Here is a 27,536-nt window from a genome sequence, read left to right as displayed (position 1 = left end):
TGGTGAGCAACTCCATGCCTGTGCATATGCAGGAAGCAGGGATAGGGCTCAGGCTTTTGTTTTTTGTTTTTAAAAAGATTTATTTATTAGTATATCTAAGTAAACTGTAGCTGTCTTCAGACACCCCAGAAGAGGGGATCAGATCTCATTACGGATGGTTGTGAGCCACCATGTGGTTGCTGGGATTTGAACTCATGGCCTTTGGAAGAGCAGTCAGCGCTCTTAGCTACTGAGTTATTTCTCTAGCCCCAGGGATCAGTTTTTAAAAAGAGGATATGAAGGCAAAGAAGGGAGGTTTTAAAGGGTCCCAGAGTGAGCTGAAGGGGATTTGGGATCAAGATACAGTGTACACACATGCAAATTTGTCAAAGAATAAGTAAAAATATTCTTTTAAACAGCAAGGGTTGATGATACAATGAGGTTCGCCTTGAGAAAAGAAGGAAAACATAAAAATTTCACATTCCTACCCTCCGAGTTAGTGCCTAGCAGAAGCCCAGTGCCCTTCATATCTTCTGCTTCCTTCTCATTCTAATGGGGTGTCTTGGGTTTTAATGTCTACTCAAGCTCAGCTGCTAATCTATCGTAGTTGACACTGAACACGAAGCATGTCCATCATAAGGCTGAACAGCAGCCTGACAGCATAGCATCCCCAGGGTAAGAGGAGCAGCCATGTGAACCATCCCTAGCTCCAGGTCTGCTCCAGCAGGAAGCTGTAGTTCTGAAAATGGTCACTTGGGGGAGCCCACGTCAAAGCAGAAGGTACTGGAAGTTGACACCCACCCACCACCCACCCGACCACACACACACACACACACACACACACACACACAAGTCCTAGGCGACATTTCCCACCTGAGGCAGCTCTCCAGGGAAGGTCCACGTCAGATCTGAGGCATCTACTCAGCGACAGCTTTGCTGTGAAAGAACAGATGTGGTGGAGAGATCACCTAAGGTCTTTTGCTCAAACCCCTATATTCGGGATGTCTTGTACCATCTATTGCCTGTCTTTCCATCTCTTGGTGTCTTTTACTTATTCATTTTAAAAATATTTTTATAAATTACAGGGGACATATTTGTGCACAGGAGTGCAAGTGCCTGTAGGCCAGGAGCAAGCGTCAGATCCCTTGAAGCGGGCGTTACTGGCAGTGTGACATCTCTTGAGATCCTTGCTGGTTTCTTTTAAATGGAGAACATTTTTTACTTTTGACAAGATGACCTCCAAGCCGAGAGGTATAGGTGCAGGAGTTAGCACCGAGCAGTGAGGAGGGGTGGGCAGAGGGGACCACATTGACAAAGACCTGTGTGGGAGACTGAATATAGCATTTTCAAGAAGTTAAAATAAACTCTGGCTAGAGAGTGGGATGGGTCACTGGTTTGCCCATCAACCCATCCAACAAGATAGCTCTGAGGCTAGAGAGATGGTTTCGGGGTTAAGAGCACTTGCTATTCTCCCAGAGGACCTGCACAGAAGCCCACAAGCGTCTGTAATTCCAGTTCAGGGGGTTGGACAGCCTCTTCTGGCATCCATAAGCACCAGGCACACATGTGGTGCACGGATATATATGCAGGCAAAACACTCATACACAGAATATTAAAAACACATACAAGATGAATCTATCTAGTCAAACAACTACTCTTGCCTGGCCCCAGGCAGACCCTGGTGGTTCAAACATGGCATCCTCCTCAGGGAATGTATAGCCTTTAGGATTTGGAGAGAGGATTGCTGTTGGCCTAGCGATGGGAAGACCCTCAGCTTTGAGGGTTCAACATAAGCCTAGGGAGTAGTGGGGGTTCCACCCAGCAATCTGGTCAGTTAAAGGTTTCAGCTCCATCTGGCTCTGGCCTGCAGGGCAGGTGTAGGAGGGAAGGAGAGAATAGTTTACCTCTCCCACCTTGCCACCTGAGCTCTCAGGCAGCAGGCAGAGGCATCGAGGAGGCTGTTGCCATGGAAACCTAAAGTCGCACCCAGCCTTTCTCCATATACTGCTCCACCCTAGACCTGCTTTCTTACTTCATTTCATTTATAACCCAAAGGCAAAACCCCACCCAGATGTGGCTCTAAGCTAGCTCTGGAGTGCATGGGAGAGATGCAGAAAACGGAAGGGTTAGATTTTTGGATATCCATGCATGGGCCCTGTTAAGAATGAAAGCTTGAGGGCCTGGAGAGATGGCTTAGCAGTTAAGACCACTGGCTGCTTTTCCAAAGGTCCTGAGTTCAATTTCCAGCAACCACATGGTGGCTCACAACCATCTGTAATGGGATCCAATGCACTCTTCTGGAATGCATGAAGACAGCATAGACGTGTGTGTGTGTGTGTGTGTGTGTGTGTGTGTGTGTGTGTGTAGTCATATATATAGTCATATATATAAGATAAATATACATAAATAAATCTTTAAAAGAGTTTTAAAGACTGTACTATGTATGTATATAGCCAAGACTTAAAAACAAAAACAAAAAAATGAAACTTGAGCCAGGCGGTGGTGACTCATACCTTTAATCCCAGCACTTGGCAGGCAGAGGCAGGTGAATCTCTGTGAGTTTGAGACCTGCCTGGTCTACAGAGTAAGTTCCAGGACAGCCAAGGCTACATAGAGAATCTTAAAAGGTGAAAGAAAAAAGAAAGAAAGAGAGAAAGAAAGAAAGAGAGAGAGAGGAAGGAAGGAAGGAAGGAAGGAAGGAAGGAAGGAAGGAAGGAAGGAAGGAAGAGAAAGAAAGAGGGCTGGAGAGATGGCTCAGCGGTTAAGAGCACTGACTGCTCTTCCAGAGGTCCTGAGTTCAATTCCCAGCAACCACTTGGTAGCTCACAACCATCTGTAATGGGACCCAATGCACTCTTCTAGTGTGTGTCTGAAGACAGCTGGAGTGTACTCATATAAATAAAAAATAAATAAATCTTTAAAAAGAAAGAAAGAAGAGGAAGAGGAAGAAGTAGTAGTAGTAGAGGAAACCGTCAGAAGATGCTAGAGGAACATTCGGCTGGGACATTTGGAGCATACTTAGAGTAGCGGGTATCGAGGACCATGACTCTTTGGACACTAATTTCACAGCACAGAACAAAGAACTGTTCAAGGGAATAGAGAGAACTTGGCTAGCTGAAGCCAGAACATCTAATTTAAACTGGATCTGTCATAGTGACCACCAACGGCACCCTTAACTCTCTGAGCCTCAGGCTTAGCACCTGGAAGGTGGTCGTAACGCCAGCACAGCTTCACAGGGTTATCGTGACGATGAAGACATATGGTTCATACATCAGCCCTCAGGATCACACAGTGCCATCGTCAAACCACTCCCTATCTGAGATGGTACTGAGGAATCTCTACTGGGCCATTCTTGCCATCCATTCAACTTGGGGACAGGAATGAGGAGGTGTTCAGGGAAGAGAGGGTCCATTATCCCTTAAACTGCAGTCATTGGCAGCCATTGTCTCTATCCTTTCCATGAACAAAAAAAACGAATTACACCTTTGATTTGGGTCAAGGAGGGACAGGAGGGGTGGTGAGAAAGCTGGTCTGTGAGGCGGGTCTCCTCTGTGGTCACACACGTCATCTGGTGGGAGAGGAACTAGCTCTCTCCTGCCCATGCTCCCCTCTCTTGCCTTCCACTGCCAAAAGCAGGACGTGCTGTTTTTCTGAGTCTCCTAACTCTGAGCCATCCTCAGCAACTCAGCAACAGTGCCCAAAGGAGCTAGTTTCACCTTCAACCCCACCTTCCATCCCTCTCTCCCTCCCAGGCGTCCAGGCCCACTGCTGCCTCTTGAGCCAGGCCACATCTCTGCTCTCCACTTCCAGATGATCCGGACATTGGAAGGTCAAGCCTCAGGAGTGATTTGAGAATTAAGGTGGTCTGGGGGGAAGAAGGGAAGGCTGGGGGAATGGCTCAGGGGTTAAGAGCACTCGCTGCCCTTCCAGAGGACTAGAGTTCAGATCCAAGCCTCCACGTTGAGTATCTGACAACTGTTTGTAACTCTACGGGATCCATCTCCCTCTTCTGGCCTCCACAGGACCTCAGACTCATGTTCACATTCCCATACACAGGTACACACAAGTACATATAATTAGGAATAAAATATATTAAAAAAAAAAAAGATGGTCTAAGGAGTTCTGTGGAGGGTCAACTTATTGCTTGCTAACATTTCTCGAGCATTAGCTCTGGGTCAACCAATTCCATTTAAGGAACACTTCACTTCACCCTCATTGAGACCCTAGGGCACTAGGACCAGCCATCCAGGAACAGAGACAGCAAAACCCAGTGAGCTTAAACAAGTCAACCAAGGCCATGGGCCTACTAAGAGGCAGAGCTGACCCTCAAGCCTGACTGTTTCATTACTGCCCACTGGGATGGCTGTATCAACAAAGATGGCAAAAAGGGGATGACCTTGCCCGATCCCAGTCTAAGAATACAAAGGCTTCCCGGACTTTCAGGATGCTGCAGTATAAGCATGGTGAACATGACCAAGGGTCTAAGCTGGGCCCTGTAGCCATCCAGCTGAGTCTCCCAGCACTGCCCAGGGCTCAGTCACTATCGCCCTTCCCACACCCAGTGAATCAGCAGGATCCAGCCTATAAGGCCAGCCCTTAGGTTTTGATGAGAATCGCCATAGTCACAAATCAGGAGACACACACACACACACACCAGCACTACCACCACCAGGTGCACAAATTTGTACACCTTCCTGCCTTCCCCCCACCCACCACCTGACCTTCTTGGTCTTTTCAATAACTATTACCTTTAGCTAACAAGAGGAAAGATTACCCTCCCCCACTCTTCAAAACAAATTCCTAGCTCCGCTTGCCTATGGATCTCCCCCCTCCCCTCATCACCCTTTTCCAGGAAGCTGGCTTGATGCATTAGGCTTGCTCTTGTTGATAGTAGGAGCAGAGCTGTAGGGGAGTAACAGGAAGTAGGGGTTCTACTTCACAGCCCTGCACACCTTCTTGCCAGCTGGCCGTGAATCTCACCCGGAGTTGAGCCTGTCCTTGCTCCAAACTGTCCTCTGTCTCCCAAGACTTTATGACTAAGGACGGTGTGTTCAGTGTACAATGTGGTGGAGCTGAATCTCCTGAAGGCTCACTCAGACACTTACTCAAACCTGCTGGCAGGAAGATTTGAGGTGAGAACCTGGGCCCTCTGACACCCCATTCAGGGTCTTCAGTGGCCTCTCAGTCTTGTGGAGCTGGCTAAGGGCTCTGAATCAGCTGGGGACATGTTGAAGAACACAGAGACCCCTGACCTTACCAATAAGCCAGTTTTTGTGTGCAGCACATATGTAGGGACACCCCCAAAGATTCCCTTAGGCTGGGTTGTGTTCCTTGGTGAAGAGGGAAGGGACCCTTTGCAATAGATTCAATGCCAGGCCTTGCCTCCTGGGGAGAGTGGGGTACAGAGAAAGGCAAAGTGGGGTACAGAGAAAGACAAGCATCACAAAGAAGCTTCCTAGGTTGGCGGGGAACAGATGGGGAGCCCAGGGGCTCCAGGAACAGCCCTCCCGACAGACTTGCTTTGTCTGTTGGGTCAGTTCTGCCCTTCTGAGCACCCACAGTCTTCCATCCCAGTCATTTGGGAAGCATAGGGTGTCTAGTATTAAATCCTTGTTTGGATTTAATATGCATACGTATTTTTTTTCTAAAAATCCTGAAAATTCTTAAGAGTGTTTTTATGTCCTGCATCAAGGCCCAGTAGATTCTGTTCTGTCATCTGGAAAGGAAGAATTTTGAACTGAAGAGCCCAAGGGACTGGCTAGGTCAGGGAGCTAACGGCAAGGGATGGGAAATGAGCCCTCGGGGAAGGACTTGTCAGCCCCTCTGAATCATGCTGCTATGAACCACACTTGAGTCAAAACAACCTTGAAAAAAACCCAGGCTCAAGAAGTTAGTGGGGAAAGGGAAAGCTATGCTGGAATCCAATTCCAGGTTTGAGTGGGTGTGGCTTCAGATGGAGAGGGAAGGAGAGGGCAGGGACTTGACAGCCCAGGTGTGAGCTTTCTTCTAACTACCGTTCACTCTTCGCAAGTAGCCTAAGAGCCACAGCCTAAGCAGCAAGAGTCAGTGCTCCATTCTACAGGTAGATAAACTGAGGTTAAGTACTAGCCCACAGTTACAAAGCTGGAGGGAAAACAAGGCAGCGAAAGGGATGCAGTGGCCACTCAAGTCAAGGCTGGAAGTTATGGGAAATGACTTTCCATCCATCTCATTCTGGGGCCCTACAGGGGTGCCTCTCCCTGATGGAAAGGTTCTCTCTCTTGTCCTCAGACTCTTGTCAGTCCAACCTAGAGGGCCAAAGGCTTTCCGTCACAGTGAGCCATTGTGGCCATGTCCAAGTTGGGGTTATCACAGACACCAGATCTCCAGAGGCTGGACAGCAGCTTGGGTGACAACCTGCTTTGGTCTGCTTGTGTTCATATGTCTACTTGTGTGCATGCATGTGTGCATGCGTGTGTGTGGTGTGTGTGTGTGTGTGTGTGTGTGTGTGTGTGTAGAGGGTGAGAAGGGAGAGGGAGAGAGAAAGAGAAGCAGAATGCTGGTGATGATGGTGCACGCCTTTAATCTCAGCATTTGGGAGACAGAAGCAGGTGGATCTTTGAGTTCAAGGCCAGCCTGGTCTACAGAGCATGTTCTAGGACAGGCAGAAGAACTACACAAAGAACCCCTGTCTCAAAAAGACTAAATAAATAAATTAATTAATTAATTTAAAAAAAACAACCAAAACCCCAAACAAAACAAAAGAATAGCAGGGTGTGCTGATGTTCTGAAACAGAGAGTCCCGATTTTTGGTTTTTTAATTTAAGGAACAGAGAGCAACAACAGCAAACCCTTAAAATTACAGCACGCTCTCTCAGTGGTCTCTAGATCTTTTCTGATTAAAAAGCAAAAAAACAAAAAACAAAAACAAAAACAAAAACAAAACCAAGCTAAATGAACATGCCCTCTGGTATACAGTATTTTGAAGAGAAGCCTTGGTTTTTCTAGGCACAAGCATTGTTGGCGTCCCTTCATCAAACCCCTTGCTGACCCTCAGGTCCTCTAACTCTAACAGATCTAACTGTAACTTGTCAATGGGGAAGGGGTCTCTGTGCAGGCCCCTGGTGGCTTTATGAAGCTGTCCGCTCAGGAAGATCGAGTCGGGTCAAGCTACCATCTCTTCTTTCCACCAGGATTGCCTCTTAACTGGTTGACCCTCTGCTCTCAAAGGCCTCCTGTTCTCTGGCCCTTGGTTGGACTCTCCAGCCCCATTAAGAATGCCCTGTTGGAAGTCAGACCAACTCTGCACTCCCAGGCTGCCCTCGTCCTGGAGGCTCCCATGTCTCCTCTATTCCTACAGCACTCTATCCTGAGTTCTCCCCCATGTAGTGCTAAGAAGAAGATGTCATGTTCTTTCTCTCACCAAGCTCACTGCAGGAGACGCTTGAGACAGATCTTGCTAAAAGGAGCTAGCTGTCTGCCGTGTGTGCATAGCTCACAGACAAGGGCCACTGAGTCCAATCTGGAGTGTTTTTCCTGAAGAAGGCAGCGAGGGAATCCCGTCGAAGGGGTTCGGTTGCTTTCCTTCCTCTGGCTGCTAGAGATGGCTCTGCCTGATTTACTGGCTTCACTTGTTTTCATCCATTGTCTCTCAGGTCCTCTCTCCCAGCCCCAGGGCCTTGGCATATCCTAGTGTCTCTGTCCAGATGTTCCCCGTACCAGCACTAATCATTTTGCCACTAACCTCAGTTCAATACACCCCATGTTCATGCCCATGCCCATGTCCCCTACCTCATGGCACCTTGGGAGGCAGACACAGTGCAGCATGTCATTGTAGGTCCCTAGAGCTGGCTTCTTTAGGTTTGACCCTAGCTTCTGCTATGTATTAGCCCCATGACCTTGAGTAGGGGTCTTCAGTGTACCTCAGTTTCCTTGTTTATAAAATGGATGTATTAATGTTCACCTCCCCTGCCACTGAGTACCTGTGAGGACTAAGGGAACCACGTGAATGACTCACACACTGTCCAGTCCATTCAGGAATGTGTTGATTTACCGTGTGGGGAGCTAGTATGGTCACTTAGAAGCTGACCTTGCACATGACTGGCTACTCCAAGGAAAAGCCAATCCCTAACGACATAGTCTGAGCCCTTGTTCATTATTACCTCCTCTGCTGCCTGAGTAAGGCTGGGTGCTTTGCTAATATTTGTTGGAGATGAGGTAGTCACGAAACAGGACAGAGGGACTTATTTGGCCTTGTGATGTCAAACCCAGAACATATGGCCTTGTAAGAGGCCTTAAAAAACAAAACCTCTGTCATCTAAGATGCTTCTCTCACATCTGCTGGACTGTGTGCCATAGGTTTCCTATCTCAGGCTAGGTAGCGCCTACCTATCCCTGTCCCCTGCGGGTTTCTTGGAGGCTTCTGTTTTGATTTAAAGAAAGAGAAATCCGGCACACCTCCCATCTGAGGGCGGTAGAACAAATGCAGTCACAACTGGGCGAAGCTGAGCCTCCAGCACGACCCTGAGTTATCCCTGTAATTCCCATCTCCATGGCAACAAGTCTGGACTACACTTTCAGCCAGCAAGACTGGGCAGCTGCTCAATTCCTCATCCTCAGGGGGTGGGTAAAGACTCCAGGGTGTGGTTCTCTTCTCAGCCTCTACCTCATTAATTCTTCAGCATGAGTCCAGAGGGGGCAGTGGGGAGGAAGGGTGAAAATGGGAGGGGACTACAAGCATGCAGTGAGATAGGGCCCTATCCTAGACTCAACCCTTACTGCAGAAGGATAAAGGCTGCCAGCCCAGAGGTAACCTGCAGCAATCAGCTAAGCAGTCAGGTAGATGCTGTTGGTGATACCCCAGCTCCACCTCCTTCTGCAGCCAAGATGAGCTCTGATCATTCAAGGCTCTACAGTCAGAGGCTGAACCCTCATCTCACTGAGACTCAACCAGTTGTTTACAACTCACTCATATCCATAGAGATCTTGCCTTATCAATCATCTGGTCTGTGCCACACTGAGCTAGGAACTGAGGTGCAAGGACCAGCCACATATGGTAGGACCATTAGTAAGCATACTAGTCGGGTGAAGGGAGCCCGAACCCCATAAGTAGGCTTTCAGGTTTGAAGGTAGCAGCTGTACAGTCTAGAGGGCAAAGCACAGTACAGACAGCACACAGAGAATGCTGTGTCCTGAATGTGCCTACCTGGGCGGGGCCCCGTTTTCCCTTGAAGCATACATAAGAAATTGCTGGCAGAATTTGCCTTCAGGGAAGAGAGGTAGGTGGCCACAGGTGCAGCACAAGGGACTCGCTGGTCAGTTTTGTCCTTGTCACTGTTTGAATATAGTATGAGGTTTTAATGACTCGTTATTCAGTTGTCATTGAATCACTACAAGTTCTGGAATGGCAGGTTTGGGAGTCAGTGTCTCTAACAAGTCCCTGAATGGTGTCAATACCACTGGACCATGCTTTAAAATTTGACCTGTGGAGGCAAAGTCCATAGAAAGAGGTGGGAGGTCCCCCTACAGCCCTGAAGCTGAGCCTAGACAGTGGAGTAGATAGCCTGGCACAGCCGGTCTGGCTCTCAGGCATGGTACATCTCTCAGCCGCACAGCTGCCAATCACAGAATCGCCTGCTATTCAGGCCAGACTTGGCTCCTGAACTTAAGGAACCTATAGCTCAGGCTCGCAGGTCCCAAGGGTGTGGAATAAAGGAGATCCAAGGTGTGGGGATCACAGAGGATAACAGCTGATTCTCCCAGAAAGGATACACAAAGGCTAGGCTGGCCAAAGGTGGCCCTTAAATCTAGACAGTTTATCTCCTACGAGCTGACAGCTTGCTAGCTGCCAGGCACTCTGCTCAGATTCTACAAGCACAGGCATTTTAAACCACCCCCAACAATTCAAGACAGGATCCCTGCCATCATGTGAGCTCTGAGTCAATAGGACAGCCACATGTCCTTAAGGGCAGAAAGGCCTCCAACGTCGGCATGACATTCCAAGAGCAGACCACTGAATGCCTAAAAGCTGAGAGGGAGGCAGGGGAGGAAGGCAGTTGTGGGTCCAGATTGTGTTCAGGCTCCCTGGGGAGCTTAGGTCCCTTAGATGGAAATATGCCACCCTTAGATGAGAGGAAGGCCAGGGTGAAGCCCATTCCTGGGCTCGGGCTCCATCTGTCTAAATAGGCCGGAAGCCATGCTGACTGCCTCGGGGGTGCTCTGAGAGCAGCTGCCTGCTCAAAGCAAGCTGCTTCAGTGATGGGTGGTGGAAGCCAGATGGTTGACGATACTGGTCTAGTTTGCACAGCCACCTCACAGGGCCCGTGGAGCAGCAGAGTCAGGAACTCATGAGGGTCCTGAGACTCTCTTCTACAGACCTAGTGATAAAGCCCAGTCCTGGAGGGAAGCAGAACCAAATGGTTAAGGGACTACAAGAATTGTGGTTACACCCCACATGGCAGTCCTCCTGTTCCTGTATGACTCTGCAGGGAGGGGAGGGGTCACTGACATCAGCCAGAGCTGGATGCCTGCCCGCCCACCCGGCTTTGCCCTTCCTCAGTGTGAAGTTCAGAAAAAGTACTGGGACCCAAAGATGGAGCCAGAGAAAATACACTCTGCCTAAAGCTAGAGGCATTCTAGTTAGACACAAAGAAATACTAGCCTGGATTGTAGAAGGAAGTAGTAGCTATTTCTGGAGAAGAAAGACCCATCCTTCTGCCTGTGATGATCTGAGAAGAGAGTGATTCCCTTCTCTCCTCTCCTCCATCTCCCTCCCCTCCCCTCCCCTCCCCTCCCCTCCCCTTTTTTTTTTTTTTTTTTTTTTTTGTCTGTTCACATTTCTCTTCTGCCTTTTGGTGTCCAAGTAGATCAAAGGCTCACCCTGTTTGTCCTACTGTGAAGGGGGCTTGTAGGCATGGACACAGTTCAGCCAGTGTTTACTGAGCCAACACTTGCTGGAGGTGGAAGAGGCCAGGCCAAGGTCCCAGCATGTACCCAGGTGGCAGATCAGACAGTAATTCCAGGCCAAAGGCAGGACAAAGCAAGGTATAGGCTGAAGCTATGAACTTGGGGATGATAGAGATGCCCAGGCCATAGGGATAAGCAGGGAAAACTTCTGAGGGTCTCATTTGTAAGTAGAGAGTCTACCGTGATAGAAACCAGTAGAGGGGGGTGGAGAGGAAGCTATTAAAAAATGAGTCTTGGCTATGGAGGCCCAGAGAAAAGGGTCTGCTGAAATAAAGGCAGACTAGACAGAGCACAGGGTCCTAAGACAGTGTGGTTGGCCTGTGCTTTATAGTGTAGGTAGTGGGGAGCCACAGAAATAGTGGAAAAAGGTGTGATGTTGTCTGGGACTGGGATTAGAAGAGTTTCTAGACCTTGCTCCTGTCCTAAGGCCTTAATTTTGAGTCCTGAGCCCCACCAGGGACTCCCAAGGGAAGCAGTCTCAGCGATCACAGTTTTGTCAAGATCTGCCCTGGTGGCCCTAGTTTTGTGAACTAAAAAAATTTTTAAGATTTATTTATTTATTTTATGTATGTGAGAACACTGTCGCTGTCTTCAGACACACCAGAAGATGGCATCAGATCCCATCACAGATGGTTGGGAGCCACCGTGTGGTTGCTGGGAATTGAACTCAGGACCTCTGGAAGAGCAGTCAGATGATTCTTAACTGCTGAGCCATCTCTCCAGGCCTAAATTATTTATTATATTCAAAAAATTTTAATTTGGATATTTTAAAAATTACATCAGACAGTAATTCACAGGTGTCTGCCCACATGTGACTGTGTGCACATGTGTACAGGTGTCTGTGGATGCCAGAGGCATCAGATCTCCTGGAGCTGGGGTTATATATAGTTTGTCAGCACCTCTCATGAATCCTGGGAACCAAACTCAGGTCCTCTGGAAGAGCAGCTAGTGCTCTTGACTGCTAAGGATCTCTCCACCCCCCTGAAGGCCCTATTTAATGACACAGCTCTGAAGCATTCTTGAGACCCCTTTCTTTCTCTGGGTTTTTGTTTGTTTCCATATTACATTTTCTCTCTTCCTAACGTACTTCATATATAGACTTTATATTGCTTTACCAGGCCTCATGGTATACTCCCATAATCTCAGCACTTGAGAAGCTGAGGCAGGAGCATTGACACAATTTTGAGGCTAGCCTAGGCCATCAAGCGAGGCTCTGTCTTTCAAAGGGTAAGACTAAATAATAGGAAAAAAAAATTAAGAACTTAAAGTGCTTATGAATGTCCTGCTATTCTCCAGCAGTAGAACTGAGACCGAGGAGGACAGGATTGTGTCTACTTCACATGTATCTGGTCTCAGTGCCCAGCCTACAGCCACAACCCAAGCACAAGCATCCTGGTGTTGAGCTGGTGAAAGGAAAGCCTGCCCTGTGGGAACCAGCACAGCGTGGCCTGCTCCATTTCTGGCACCACACCCTTACTTCCTAGGGCTTGGCAGTGCCTGAGCCTCCTGGTGGAAAAATCTCAGAGAAAATCAGACAGAACTGTGTCATTTCCCTCCTTGCCTCTCACCCTGCCAGGAATCTTGGAAGCTTTGGACTGATCCTCCTTCGCCCCCGTCTGATCACCATCGTCGTCTGTCAACTTGGAGGGAAGCCCATAGCCTGCAAGGCACAGTGCACCTAGGGAAAGTGAGCAGGCTGCAGGACACCATGCTGAGAAGAACAGCTTTGAGATGAAGCTGGCCCTGTGCAAAGGTGCTGGCTGGCTGCCCCACTGTAGGGGCCTCTACCCTCTGTAGGGAAAAATACTCTCTCCATTTTACAGATTGACAAATAGACTTAGAGAAGCTCATGGTTGTGGCCAACCAACACCTCTGCATTTGAAAAAGAACTTGGTTTTAAATGCTATTCCACCAAGCTCCAGTCCCTTCCTGGTGTGCAGCCTCTCTTTCATGGAGATGCAGGGAAAAACAGAAGGAGAAAAAGGAGGAGAAGGAGGAGGAGGGGGAGGAAGAGGAGGAGGAGGAGGAAGAGGAGGGGAGGAGGAGGAGGAGAAGGAGGAGGAGGAGGAGGAGGAGGAGGAGGAGGAGAAGGAGAAGAAGAAGAAGAAGAAGAAGAAGAAGAAGAAGAAGAAGAAGAAGAAGAAGAAGAAGAAGAAGAAGAAGAAGAAGAAGAAGAAGAAGAAGAAGCAGCAGCAGCAGCGTAGCATTCTCTGTCCAAGGTGCTGATTCTGGGTACTTTCTGCCAACTTCCAGCAGCCCAGAGCTAAGGGAGCCAAGGACAATGACTTCATGTCTGCTGCCTGGCCTGAACTTGAAAGAGTGTTGAAGTCCTTATCTGCCTTGGGCAGTGGCCATCTGACCTCTCCTCACTCTGATGTGGACAGAGCTGGTGTCTAGAAAGGACTTGTACTTGCAGCCTCATGGACCCAGGCGAAACCAGAGCCACACTTATCCAGTGGACCCTGTAGTCTATATCCATCCAGACTTGTTCATATCTGGGCTATGGTCAAGAGGCAGAACTTGAATTAAACCTTCAAGCTGGGGTGGGTAGCTGCAGGTGGCTACACCCCACTCCTTGAGAATTCAGTACACCTCCTTGAGGATGAAAATCCTGTCTCAATAGATACTGTTTCCTTATACGTGTATAACATAAACAAGATATATCCATTTTCCATTTTCAAGACCCTTAAAAGCCAGGTGATGGTATCATTATTAAGCAGGCCACAGGGAGCCATGGGTAAGATGGCTAACTCAGCACTTTGGAGAAATAATTCACCAGCAAAGTATGGCTGGGAGAAAACAGGCTTTCGAGATGAGCAGAGCTTACTGAATGCTAGGTGCTGTTTCGAGCATTTTACAGATATGAGTCTATTTAACCCTAAGTGGCCTTAGTGTTCTACTATTTACCCCAGTTTATGGGTAGAAATGGAAGTACCCAAAGATGGTAAGGCTGGCAGCTTTCAACAATGTTCAACAATGTTCACAGCTGCTCTCCACAACCACCTAGATAGGAGGAAGTTGGACAGTGAGACCTAAAGGGGACAGAAGTAAGTGCTGCCTGCAGCCAAGGCTGCCTGCCCTGGAGAGCTCTCCTGGGAAAAGAAAGTCACAAGGGCTACAAAAAAAGTCACTGAGCACTTTGCACAGAGAAAGAACTAGATCTAAGATGACTTTAATGGATAATGACAGAAGCCGCAACACTCTTGGCCAACAGCACATACAGGACAGCATTTTCTCCATGAAAGAGAGAGGCCTTAGACGCTCTCAGTGGGAGAGCTCTTACCAAATTACAGCTTCCCTGCTTAGCCTCCAGGGCTGCATCATCCCCTCTCCAAGATTCAACCAGTAGCGTTTCCATTTCTGAAATGGCCAAGTCCGACAGAGGAGAGGAAGGGTACCCAGAAGAGGCTGGGCTGAGGCCAGCAGGGGGGAGGCGGCTGAAACCGAAAGCTTCCTAAGCGGAGTTGATGAGATTATACCCAATTCCTCTGAGATACTCAATACCAACATCTGGATTCTCTGTTGATACTAACCAAAGCTCAAGAAGTGAAGGAGGATTGGGACGGATTAGCCTAGCTCAATAAGATTCCTTCCAGTCCCTGAAGTCTGAAGATCTGTCTTAATCCTTCCAGACAACAGGGTTCCCAGAGTTAGGGAGTGCTCAGAACATTGCTTGGCCCTGCCCTGAGCCTGCTCCCCATACCAGAGCAGCTGGGCAAGACCCTCAACGCAGAGGTCCCAGCTAGGAGCCCAGCCTGCAGTATTGCCAGTGAATGGAAGACAAGCTACCCACAGCTCTCAAGTTTCCCTCAAACCTCAGGAGCCTGAGCCACCTCTGTCCTGTGCAGAGGGTTCAGGTCCCTGCTGGTCCCTCCAATCAGGCTGTGGTTAAGGGCCTTTTCTCAGCTGCTGACTGACACACCCCAGGCTATGGGATCACCATATGGCCACATTTCCCAAGGTTGCAGTGCTGGTGTTGAGAGAGGGTGACAGGGGCACCTACCTGGGGCAGCAGGTGTTGGTGAGAGCTCAGGTTGAAAGACTTGCTCCCGGGCCTTCCAGTTGTCAACCAGTCTCTGGGAAGAGATGCTTCCAAGTGACCCTACAGTCTTCCACTAGTTCTTGATGACTAAAGTGGTTCCTCCAGAGCTCTGTGGCATAGGGACAATAGAACACTCTCAGGATAGGCAGGCAGGGATCCCAGTCCTCTGAAAACAGCTCCTCCTCAAGCCCAAGCTGGCCAGGCCCCTCCTAGATCCAAGGTGCTTGTCAGCATCTTCCCACTGGGCCAGTCTGGGGAGCTCTGGTAGGGTGAAGGGCATCTCGGAGGCATGGCCTGAGTGAGCTATCTCAGCTGAGCAGAGTCCCGGGACAAGGAGGAGGACAGAGATGGGACAGTACACTGGGGTTTCAGGCCACTGTGGTTTTGACACTTGTCCCCTAGTGAAGTTAAAGCACCTTGCTTTCCCTCATTGTGATGGAAACTTTAGCCTGGATATAGTTAAAGCCGGCAGTGCTGAGAAGAGAGGAGGTCACATAGGGCCACAGTCATCTTCCTTCAGAGTCATCTGAGAAGACCTTATTGAAATGCCTACTGAAGGGCCCTCACCTGGCCCACTAAGAACAAATGTCCAGGAAGGTATGCAGGGATCTGCACATCCACATCTTTATAATAGAGGTACGGGAAGTAATACTCAATGCATATTCTGGGAGAAACCAGACAAGTCCACGGATGAGACTTGTGTGGCTCACACAGCATCCTCAGCTCCTTTCTTATTTATTTATTTATTTGTTTATTTATTTATTATATGTAAGAACACTGTAGCTGTCTTCAGACACTCCAGAAGAGGGATTTAGATCTCATTACAGATGGTTGTGAGCCACCATGTGGTTGCTGGGATTTGAACTCCAGACCTTCGGGTGCTCTTACCCACTGAGCCATCTCACCAGCCCCCTTCATCTCCTTTCTTAAAAGCAACTTCAGGGGAGCCCAAAGCCTGCAGAAACCAGCAGCATCCCTGGGTAGCTTGGGTGACACATCTCTAGATTTGAATTTTCCTCTTAGAGAAAAATGAAAGGAGGGTTAATCTCTAATGGACCCTTAAAGATTTGACATTGCCAATAAAAGAAGAACCCACAAAAAGGGAACTTAAATGAAAATTCAGGGCCGATGTCCTTTGGTGACAGAGCACTTGCCCAGCGTGCACAAGGTCTTGGTTCTGATCCCCATCACTGGCAACAAAGGAAAAGAAGGAAGCTTGGGGTGAAGCATTTGAAACAGTTTTCTCCCTGGGCAAGTTTTCTTCTAAAATGCTCCTTTTAGATTCTGAAAGCAACATGCTATGGAAAAGGCCCACTCAAGGTAATTACACAATGGGCATGGGGTTGGGCATGATGCCCTTGCCTTCTTCCCAGCACTCTGTTGCACTTCTGGGCATAGAGATAGTTAACGCTCCTGCTGTGGTTTTCTCTGGGCTTCCCCAAACATGGACGAATGTGTGCTCATTCCAGGGTCTTCACGATCCTGCTGCTCTCTGCTCTGTTCCTTAATACACGTCGCCCATCTCTGCATCCAACATCCTCAGATTTCAGTAGTGCTCCACCGAACCAAGCCCTACCCTTCACACCATGATTCCAACCTCTGCTGGATGCTTAGGCTTTCACCCCTTCCTGTAACTGTGCCTGACCTTGAACTCGCTGTGGAGACCAGGCTGTCCTGAAACTGGCCATCTTCCTACTTCAACCCCTCCAGTACTAAGATTATAGATGCTGCGTTCATCCATGCCTAGTTTGTTTCCCTGTTTTTCATGCAGGAAGCTGCAATAAGCATTTCTGGAGTTAACTGTAGGTTATGCGTCTAGGTTGATGGTTATGCGTCTCTTAAATTCTAATATACATAGCCAAGTTGTCCTGAATAATGAAGCAGCTTGTGTATCCCAGCAACATGTGCAGTTGCTGGTGTCTCTGCACCTTTAACAGCATGGCTAACTTTGTAGACCAGGCTGGCCTTGAACTTGCAGAGATTGGCCTGCCTCTGCTCCCAGGCACTGGGATTAAAGGTGTGCAGCACCACACCAGGCACATAGTCACCTTTTAAAGAACATTTTTCAACATACCATCTATCAATTATTTTAACTAGCATATTTGAATATCCTAGTTAATATGGCAATGCTTTTAGGCACACCATTTGTATCTAGCTCACTCCTATCACCTGTTAATCTCTTTGGCTTTGGCAATTTGGGTTGAAAAGCCATTGCTTCTCAGTTCAGAACTCTTCGTTGCCACAAGGACAGATATTTCTTTCTCTCTCTCCCTTCTCTCCCGTGCCCACTCTCTCCTCTCTCCTTCTCCCTATCTCCTCTCTCTCTCCAATCCCCTCTGCCCCGTCTATCTCCTCTCTACTCTCTTTCCACTCCCCCCCCACACACACACCTGTCTCTCTCTTCTCATTCCACCCAGCAGCTCCTGAATACACACTTTCCAAGCACTCGTGGAACATTCTCCAGCCAGAATACATCATGTTTTGGGTAAACTGTGTAGAACAATGTTGGGGATGTACACTCCCACACATATGCACAAACACTCATGGACACACACACACACAACATTAAAATCAAACGCATATCAATTTTCATCAAATACCCTTTAGGCCCTTGCCAGGTGTGGTGTTGTACTTTGATAATTCCAGCATTCAGGCAGAAGATGGTGAATCTGAGGATCTGAGGTTCAAGATCATCATGGGCTATAGAGTGAGTTAGCCTGGGCTACGTGAAATCTTGTCTTCAAAGGTCAAGAAGAGGGGCTAGAGTGACAGCTCTGCAATTAAGAGTAATTGTTGCTCTTGCAGAGGGCCAGGGTTTGGTTTCCAGCACCCACCTGGTGGTTCCCAACCATCTTTAACTCAAGCTCCAGGCACGCCCTCCATGGACCAGGTATGCAGATGGTGCACACTCAGACAATCGGGCAAAACACTCAGATACAGAAAATAAGACAAATCTTAAAAGATTAATCAAGAGCGGGCTGGAGGTGTGGCTCAGTGGTTAAGAGCTCTGGTTGCTCTTCCAAAGGTCCTGAGCTCAACTCCCAGCACCCACATGGTGGCTCAGAACCATCTGTAATGGGATCTGATGCCCTCTTCTGGCCTGCAGGCACTCATACAAATAAGATCTGGAATGGTTGGTGGTGTTTAACTACCTGAAGGTTCAACAGACACTGTCTAAACTTGGCTGTTTTAGGGTTTTTTGAGGACTTGGTTCCTTCTATAATTATTGGTTTGTTTGGGTTTGCAGCTCTTCTGAGTCAATCTGACAATTTACACTTTTCAGGAAACTATTGTTTCAGCTAGCGTTTGATTGGATTTGCACATGGCTGAACTCAGTGTTCTCTGAGAACTCTATTTTCTCTCTACCAGTGGCTATTTCCTTATTTTAGTGTGGAACTTCATCTGTTTGCCTCACTGCTTTGTCAGCCCTCGTTAGGTTAGCTAGACTTTAAAAGGGATCAAATTAGGGATGGAGAGATTGCTCAGTGACTGAGGGTGTGTACTGCTGTCCCATGGGACCTGAGTTGGGTTCCCAGCACCCATATCAAGTGGCTCACAACTGCCTATAAATCTAGTTCCAGAGGAAGCTGATATTTTTGGACTTCACAGTATGCATGCATATATATATATATATATATATATGTATATATATACATACATATACATTATATATATATATGTCTCTGTGTGTGTGTGTGTGTATATATATATATATATATATATATATATATATATTCCTTTACAAACACCACACACACACACACTCATGATTAAAAATAGTAGAAATAAACAGACAGTGGTGGCTCACGCCTTTAATCCCAGCGCCCAAGAGGCAGAGGCGGTCGGAGCTCTGTGGGTGGGTTCAAGATCAGCCTGACCTATAGAGTGGATTGCAGGACAACCAGGGCTACAGAGAGAAACCTTGTCTCATAACAACAACAACAATAAATATAAATAAATCTTTAAAATAAATGAATAAAAGTCCCCCAAATAACAGAAGACAGTTCTCCCAGTGCCCTGTTTTCTGTGCACACAGCCCAAATACAGAAGTGCTGACATCACGGGGGAGGTGGGAAGGTGCTGAGGAAGAGGAACACGAGTCATTCAGCAAGCATTTCACTGGCAGCTGCACTTCTTCATCACCCAGCACTGGACCCCCCACACTTCCTCTCCCTAGCTCCCTACACTGGTTACACCTGCCACTCACTCTTCCTTCAGTCCCCAGTGGTCACCTCCTCAGGACCCTACCCTGCCTCCCAGGAAGGAGTTGGTGGTTTTCCTATGGGAAAAAAATAAATTTAAACACTAAAAAGATAAAAGAATAGAATCAACCTAATTAACAGATATTAACAACCCATAATTTTCCCTTTGGGTCGTGTGTGTGTGTGTGTGTGTGTGTGTGCGTGTAACAAAGTGTTCCTGATAAACCGGAAATCTTTCCCCTGAAGTCTCAGCTCCATTCCCCACAGACCACCACAGGCTGAGCTCCATAGGTGTAGCTTGCTCATCTCTGTTAATCATAAGATCTTGTTTTCATAAGATGAAAGGATGGACCATCCAGAGACTACCCCACGAGGGACCCATCTCATAATCAGCCACCAAACCCAGACACTATTGCAAGATTTTGCTGAAAGAACCCTGATATAGCTGTCTCGAGTGAGGCTATGTCAGTACCTGGCAAATACAGAAGTGGAAGCTCACAGTCATCTATAGGATGAAACACAGGGCCCCCAATATAGGAGCTAGAGAAAGTACCCAAGAGCTGAAGGGGTCTGCAACCCTATAGATGGAACAACAATATGAAATAACCAGTATCCCCAGAGCTCGTGTCTCTAGCTGCATATGTAGCAGAAGATGGCCTAGTCGGCCATCACTGGGAAGAGAGGTCCCTTGGTCTTGCAAACTTTATATGCCCCAGTACAGGGGAACGCCAGGGCCAAGAAGTGGGAGTGGGTGGGTGGGGGAGCAGGGTGGGGGGAGGGTATAGGGAACTTTTGGAATAGTATTTGAAATGTAAATAAAGAAAATATCTATAAAAAATGAAAAAAAATCTTGTTTTCATGTATTTATTGATCATATATTGTCACTAATCGTATTGTTCTGCAGTCGCCCTTTACAACAGCTTTTAAGATTTATTCATGACAATAATATATATATATATATTATATATATTATTATATTATATCAAGATATAATTTAAAGAAACTAAAATTTCCAGTTGGCTGTAGTGTATATGCCTATAAATTTTGGCATTTGGGGGATGGAGGCAGAAGGATCAGGAATTCAAAGGCATCTTATGCCTAGTGAGTTTGAGACCACCCTGGGCTTCGTAGGACCCTGTCTCAAAAAAAATCAAAGTAAAATCTTCAGACAGGAGTGAGTGATGGTGCATGTTTTTAATCCCAGCGCTCTGTAGGGATAATTTTTTGTGCACTATGTAAATGCATCACTGTCGATAAAAGTCTGATGGCCAATAAGCTGAGGCAGGATTAGAAGATGGGACATCCTGAGAGAGGGGAACTCTGGGAAATAGGCTGGAAGATTTGCCACTCAAACTCGGAGAAAGTTGGATGTATGAAACTGAAGAGAGGTAACCAGCCATGTGGCAGACAACAGTAGTATAAATGGGTTAGTGGAATTATAAGCTAGTCATAGAGCAAGCCTAGCGTAACACCTAGGCATGTATCGCTAAATAAGAAGCCTCCATGTCATTATTCAGGAACTGGGGTGGTTATAGCCTCAAGAGGCTGAGGCAGGAGGATAGCTACAGACCAACCAGAGCTACATAACAAGACCTTGTCTCAAAAAATCAAAACACAATAAAACAATAAATAATAAGATAAACTCCCCCCTATTCTGCTTGTATGAACTAGCAGGCGTCACAGCTTTGGTTGTCTCTTCCAATATTGTCAGTGTCAAAGCTACGGGGCCAAGACCTAGTTTTTGCATTTTGGGTATTGCTGCCCTAGATATCCCAGAGACTGTCAGCTTCTGCACAAGCACGAGTGTCTCTAGGTCATCGCACACCCTGATGTGAAACCACCAGTCATAAAGTACTGCAACTGCACAGCCACACGCCCTCGTCAGAACCTCCCATCCCTGGCATTCTACATTGCTGTCACTACAGAACGTAATTATTGTCATTTCCTTCCTTCCCCATGAGTTACGGGGAACATGCACGCACGCACGCACACGTGTGTGTGTGTGTGTGTGTGTGTGTGTGTGTGTGTGTGTAGCACTCAGGGAACACTGGGTGAGTAAAGCAACAAGCTCACTGTCTAGCAAAAGGGGTTCGATGGGTCAGGCTTTCAAGACCTCTTCTAGCAGAGACCCATGGAGGGTTTCATGGAGGTGGTGTCAGGTTCATTGTGTTGTAAAGGGACAGGAAAAATAAACAGATGAGAATGGAGACCAGTCTGGGGTAGTCTGGGGCAGTCTGGGGCATGGGTCAGGAAGCAATCTCTTCTTTCTAGACCCTATTTTGCCAAAGCCGTACTTCTTAGCTGAGCTATGAGTGGGGTGTTGGCCATGAGGGCACACAACCTCAGTCACAGTATTTGGGAGGCAGAGACATGTCGTAAGATCACTATGAGTTCCAGGACAGCCAGTTCTACACAGCAAGTCCTTGTCTCAAAAAAGAGGGAGGGAGAGGAAGAAGAAGAGATGGGGAAGAAAAGCTGGGGTTAATTTTGTGGAAACTTCAATGTGATCATATGTGGAGGGGGGCCTCTGAGGCTGAGGGAAGGCATGGGGTGTGAGGAGTGACTCCAACATTGGATAACTTCTCACTGGAAGGCTCTGAGGCCAGTGAGGAAGGCTCAGGACAGAGGTGGGTTCAAAAAAAATGACTCATTCAGTAAGGAGGCAGAGCCACTGGGTGCCTAACCTTATCAGGCCTACTCTGAAAGCCTGCTTTCCCCAACATGGGCAGACCAGGGATTCTCTGGCCTTTTCCTAGACCCACTGGAGGGCTCTAGGACAGGGCTCCTCCTCCTGTCCTGCCCCTCTCAGACCAAGGCTACTGTCTACAGGACCTGTAGGAGCTGGTGTGGGTAAGAGCAAAGTCTAGGTGTCTACCTCCTGAGCACGTGGGGGTGGGGGGTGAGGCAGGAATCCTATCCTTCCGTTTCCTTTGCTCTTGTGACAGAAACTGTCCTTCAGCTGCCCCAACTCTGGGCACCCTGCCCAGAGTGGAGGGGAAGGGGACAAACCAGCAACCTTCCCTTCCAAGTCCTTGGGTCTTAAGCAGCTTCAGCAAAGCCAACAGCACAACAGAGGTAAGTGCTGGACGTGTCTGCCCGCTGGAGTCAGATGCCTGTGTGTAGGAGACAGATCCCTGTATGCTGGAGTCAGACCCCTATATGCTGGAGACAGACCCCTATATATAGAAGACAAACTCCTGCATATAGGAGACAGACCCCTGCATATAGGAGACAGACCCCTGCATGTAGGAGACAGACCCTTGTATGCTAGAGTCAAACCTCTGTACACTGGACTCAGACCCCTGTGGCCACATATGTAAGACTATGGTTCACACTGCCTCCCACAGCCTCTGTTTTCTCCTCAAGCGAATGTTCATTTGATTCACTTCTCTGGAGCCTAGGGGAGGTTTCAGAAGTCAAAACCAGGCACACAAAACCACAGAGCAGCAGGACCTTAGGTGCTGATCCCTGGTCTGCGCTCGTCCCAGGCCTGGCCTGGTTCATACCTGGACACACATGACTCTGGCCAGGAGGGGTCCCTGACTTAGTAACACTGTGTAGTATCTCCTCCTACCCTGCCACCCACATGCCTTCCGATTCCTGAATGACCCCCTTCTCTTGGCCCTTCCCAGACCTGATGCTCTTCTGAAGGGAATAGCTCAATTCTAATGGTGCCTTGAGGAATTTATATAGCTAATCATCACTGGGCACTTTGTGGTACCAACGAAGCATGGCCTGCCATCCCAAAGCTCCCTAGAGAGTTGATGGAAAGGGGACTTAGTCACCAAGCACCACCACACAGTCACTTCCCTCTACCTTCCTCTCCATCTTCCTGAGGCCTCTGTACAGGGTTTCCCAGAACTGCACATGAAGACTAACCTCATGGGAATGAATGAGTGGGTAATGATGTGGGTGGAAACCTAGCACCAAACAACCTCTGGACACTGTGTCACATGTGACAATTCCTCCATGCCTAGGTCCTACCACACATAGCCCACAGGGCTTTGAGCACATACCCAGCTGTTCTTTGCAGCATTTTGGTGCTATGGCCAACTGTCACTTGGACATCTAAGGTGACAACGGCCCATGATCAATAACCCAAGCACATCCTTGATTGGCCACAGGACTGTGCTGCTCCCCTGAATCTCCAAAGACCTTAGAGTCCCTTGCTCTTGAACCGGGGCATGGCCTGAACCCAGTTTTCATCTGGCTGGGCACAGTTCCGAGAAGATCCAGCTACAGTGTGAAGGCGTCCAGCTTCAGGGCCTCTTCTCTTGACCAGTCTACTATAGTAGCCAGTGGCCATGGATGAGAAGGGGACGGCTTGGCTTTCCACTGGGAGCTGGCATGGTTCTTTCTGTCTCTGACCCTCTAAGGACACCAGAGGTCCTGACTCAGCAGGAACAAAGGCACAGAGGCACGCCAACCCTCATGCACTTCGTTCAATAGCTAACCTCTTGAAGGGACTGGTATAAGATAGCAGATGGATGGGTAGGAAAAGTGTAAGCCAGGGTCCTGGGAAACCTGGAGCCAGGTCCTCATTGTCTAAGTGGGTCTGCACTACTTCTTCTGTTTTCCGGAGGGAATCACCAATGACCAGACGGAAGCAGGAGGTGGTGATGGGGTGCACCCCCTTTGCCTGGCTTGGCATGTCTCAGTCCTAGCCTTAGGGATGCTGGCAAGGAACATGGAAGCTTGGATGCATAGCCTGCTCTAGAAACACAGCTTATGGACTTCTAGTCTCGGGATGTTCCTAAGAGCTACCCTCAGTTGGCCCTGAGAAGTCCAGATAGCTCTAAAACAAAAACTCATCTTCCACGCTATGCCCACATGTTCACCTCAGTGGCTCATCATAGCTTCTACCATGGGTGGGAAAGTAGAGTTCTGGGTGTACACTCCTGCTGGTGGGCAAGTACGCTGTTCAAACCCTAGCTCTCCCTAGAGAGGGGAAGGAGAGCATGTGGGGCCCCAGGTCAGGCAAGATAGGGCACTTAAAAGCTGATCTCACCCAATTGCTCAGCACTTCCCCTAAGCACTTTCATTACAGCTCAGTGAGAGCCTGCCCACAGCCTGGATACCACATGGGTTCCCTTAGCCTGGACATTGCAAAGATATTCAGACCCTTCCCATGCATTGTCTCTATGGCTCTTCGACCAGATGACTCCCAGAAAGGGCCAGCAGGGGGGTAAAGTTCTGCAGGGAAGCCCAGTGTGTCCCTAGACATCAGCCACTCTGGGTAGCAACCCTGCTAAGTATGTTAATAGTAGTTACCTGAGGAGGAGGGAAGAAAAGCCCTCAAAGGGCAGAATATAATTGGAAGTGGGCTGGGGGGCGGGGTGGGGCAGTCTAAGACTGGAAGAGACCCTAGACTGGGCACAGAGCACGAAGAAAGGAGACAGCCTACATAAAGGGAATGGCTATAGTTCCTCCATCAAGATAGGAAACAGATGGCTTCCATGTAGGCCAGAGTATCCCAGAATAATACTTTCTTTCTGTAATAAAAACTTTTCAAAGCCCTCCTACCCATTTGGAGAAGATAACTTGGTGCCCAGCTGTAAGGTAACTTGGGACAGAGCGCCAGCAAATAGGGGTTCTTGGTCCAGAACAGGCCCTCAGTTCTACAGGCCTGATTCTTCTTCCATGACCTAGGGATAAGATGGGACCTTTTGAAGCCTGACCTTTCATGGCTAGGCTGAGAGAGAGCTTCCTACACTGTGAACAACTGCCTTTCTCCTAAAGAAGGGCCCCAGCGGAGGTGCCAGGGGAGGTGGGTGGGTCCTTCTGGCATCATATTGCCACCCCACAAGCACCTGGCTCCGGTATAGTGTTTTTAGAGAGTCCATCCTTTCCCACAGATCACCCCCAGTGACCATCTAGCAGTCCAAAGCATGGTCCCTTCTCTGCAGCCCAACTCCATGGGCTCTGTACCAGAGGGCATCTCCGGAAAGCAGCCGGGCACACAGTAACACCTTTTATTCCACAAATGCGGAGTCAGAACCTCTTGTCCTGTTGGGCTCCCAGAGAGACAGCAGGTCCCCTTGTGTACAGTTCACAGCTATGTTCATGTTCATAGCTACTCTTACAGTTCCATAGGCAGGACAGCCATCTGTCTGTCCAAGACAGTGTACCTCTGTGGGGACATGGTGGCAAGGTGATCATGTGATCTTCACCTCCACCCTCAAGCTACTTCCTTACCAAGTAACTAGCAGACATCCCTTGAAGGAGGAGAGGACCTGTAGGAACTGCTCATATCAGCCCTACCTGTCAGGGGACATTCACACCCTCACCTCCCAGCACCAGGGCAGTGGGGGGAGAAGGAGAAGCAGAGAATAAAAGCTCTTCAGCCTGTCCTGAGGGGTGCAGGTGGGAGAAATGGGACAGCCCATTGCTCCCACTGTGTCTCTGCGCACAAGCCTGATAGCTAATTCTGGCTCTAACATACCAATGCTTGCTCCCTGCCTCAGTTAACCAGAAGAAAAAGACATTTTGCCCCAGGGAAAGGGAGGACAAGATGGCTTGAGACAATCAACTAGGAGGGCAGCAGATTAAATGGAGTCTTCTTGGGGGGTGGGGGTGCACTGATCAGAGAGGACAAGAATAGGAAGGAAAGCTATGAGACCGAATTCCCCACAGATGATCCCATCACCCATCTGGGAACAAATGCCACAGCCTCTTGAAGTTCATCCTGATCCCTTCAACACCATCCGTTCCCCTAGGAACTTTCCCTGGGCCTCCAGCAAGGCCGGCACATGGCACAGACACCGAAAAACTTCCTCTGCTACTAAAAGCCACCTCTCATTATTTTCCTGAACCCACAGAACTGACCCATCACCCCTTCTACCCAGCAGTTCTTAGCAGTTTCCTCCTGACCGATTCCAGACCCCTGCAGGTGTCTACCACTCTGGCTCCCCAAGCCTGCTGAAATTGTAACTCCCTGTATCCTCAGGGATGAGGAGAAAGGGATGCTGGGTGGGAATCCACACCAGAGAGGATCAGGGAGCTACAGAGCAAGACTAGCCCCTGTTCCCATAACCGGGGTTGGGGATGGGGGGCTAGTGATGAGATTATGCCTGGGAGGCCAGCTCTGTGTAATGACCAAGTGACTTCTGGCAAGTCAAAAGTACCCCTGGACCTCAGTTTCCCCAGGATCTTCAACCAAACCCAAAGTTTCTTTCAAGTTGAGATTGGAAGCAGATCCTGACTTTAAAAATAGAGAGAGAAAGGTGGCGTCCTTTGCTTCCAGGAACCTGCCGCCTTGAAACTCAGACTGTCCATCTTAGAACCGGACCCACACACAATCCATCACTGATGCTGTGGTCACGGAAACGGTGAAGTAGATCGCCTCCTCCCAGCCCTGCCCATTGCGTGGGCAGCAGAGCCCTGGGGAGTCCCTAGATGGGTGGGGGTGGAACTGCCCTGAGAGGAACTCCCACCTACTCAGACAAGAGGCAGGGACCCCCCCCCTCCGCCCCAGACAAGCCTCCCGCCCACCTCCATTCCGGCATCCCGTAAAGACAGGTCTCCTAAGCCAAGGCCCTTCCTAGTGGGCGTCTTAGCCCACCCTTCCTTAGGTACATGCCGAGAGACAGCCAATGTGCTCCGCATGTGGCGCAGTCTCCCTTACTACCATCTCTCCAGTCCAGTCCCAGGTCGCCGAAAGCTCTCAAGCAAGCTATCCCTCCCCGCCCCCTCCCTGGTCCAAGACCCGGATTCTCTCATTCCTTCTACCGGCAGCTCACCGTATCTGCGCCCTCACGGCCACTGCCAACCCCAGGCGAGGAGCTCGGGCTATCAGGATCAGTGACAGGCAACACTATACCTGAGAGGGGACTGCGGGTGGGTCCTCCTCCTCCTTCTTTTTAGCGGCCTGGTAAAGCCAGCTCCACCTGGCAAGGGACTGTCAGCAAATTCCCCTCTGCATCACCGCGGGAGCGGCATCCCGGCTCCTCCCAGTAGGAGTCAACCTTGGCCCCGCCCAACGCTGCTCTGACCTGTGGGGGAACCCGGGCTAGATAAGCAGGGGCCAAGGCTCTGCCCTGGAAATCCTGTAGTTATCAGAAACCATGACCATCGCGAATGCACAAGGCTGCCGCTCCCTGGCTGCGGTTTGCAACAACTGAGGTTCTCTGGGCCTTGGCAGCTGCCTTGTCCACCCACCTTCTCCTACGCCTCAAACTGTCCTCTGAGGCCTCCTAGCCCAGCTAGTCAGAAGCAAGGAAAGGCATTCAACCTCACCAAGGTAGCACTGTGCCACACCCTAGGACCATATCCCAGCATGGCTCAGTGCTGACTTCTTCTTCAACAAAAGAAAGGTTTATAAATTGACTAGAACCCCACCCAGGAGGCCCACAGGAACCGGATAAGTCTGG

The 27,536-nt window shown here is 48.9% G+C and overlaps 1 protein-coding gene across 5 annotated transcripts in view; it reads right to left on the bottom strand.

Moving 5' to 3' along the window:
- Positions 1-27,278, bottom strand: part of Tmem63c (transmembrane protein 63C) — a 68,058-nt gene extending 40,780 nt beyond the window's left edge. For 2 of the 5 annotated variants that reach the window (XM_021179426.3, XM_029484270.2), the window contains exons 1-3: positions 26,987-27,278; positions 14,927-15,074; positions 853-915 (exon numbers count right to left, since the gene is read on the bottom strand). The gene's annotated coding sequence lies outside the window, so the exon portion shown is untranslated. Of the gene's footprint in view, positions 1-852; positions 916-14,926; positions 15,075-26,906 lie in introns of all 5 variants that reach the window. The other 3 variants (XM_029484268.2, XM_029484267.2, XM_021179427.3) reach the window with 3 other exon arrangements.
- Positions 27,279-27,536: the final 258 nt, after the last annotated feature.

This window comes from Mus caroli, unplaced genomic scaffold, assembly GCF_978045245.1.
Source record: "Mus caroli unplaced genomic scaffold, Mus_caroli_1 scaffold_14, whole genome shotgun sequence".
Classification (NCBI taxonomy): Eukaryota; Metazoa; Chordata; class Mammalia; order Rodentia; family Muridae; genus Mus; species Mus caroli.
This window is presented reverse-complemented; position numbering and strand designations above follow the sequence as displayed.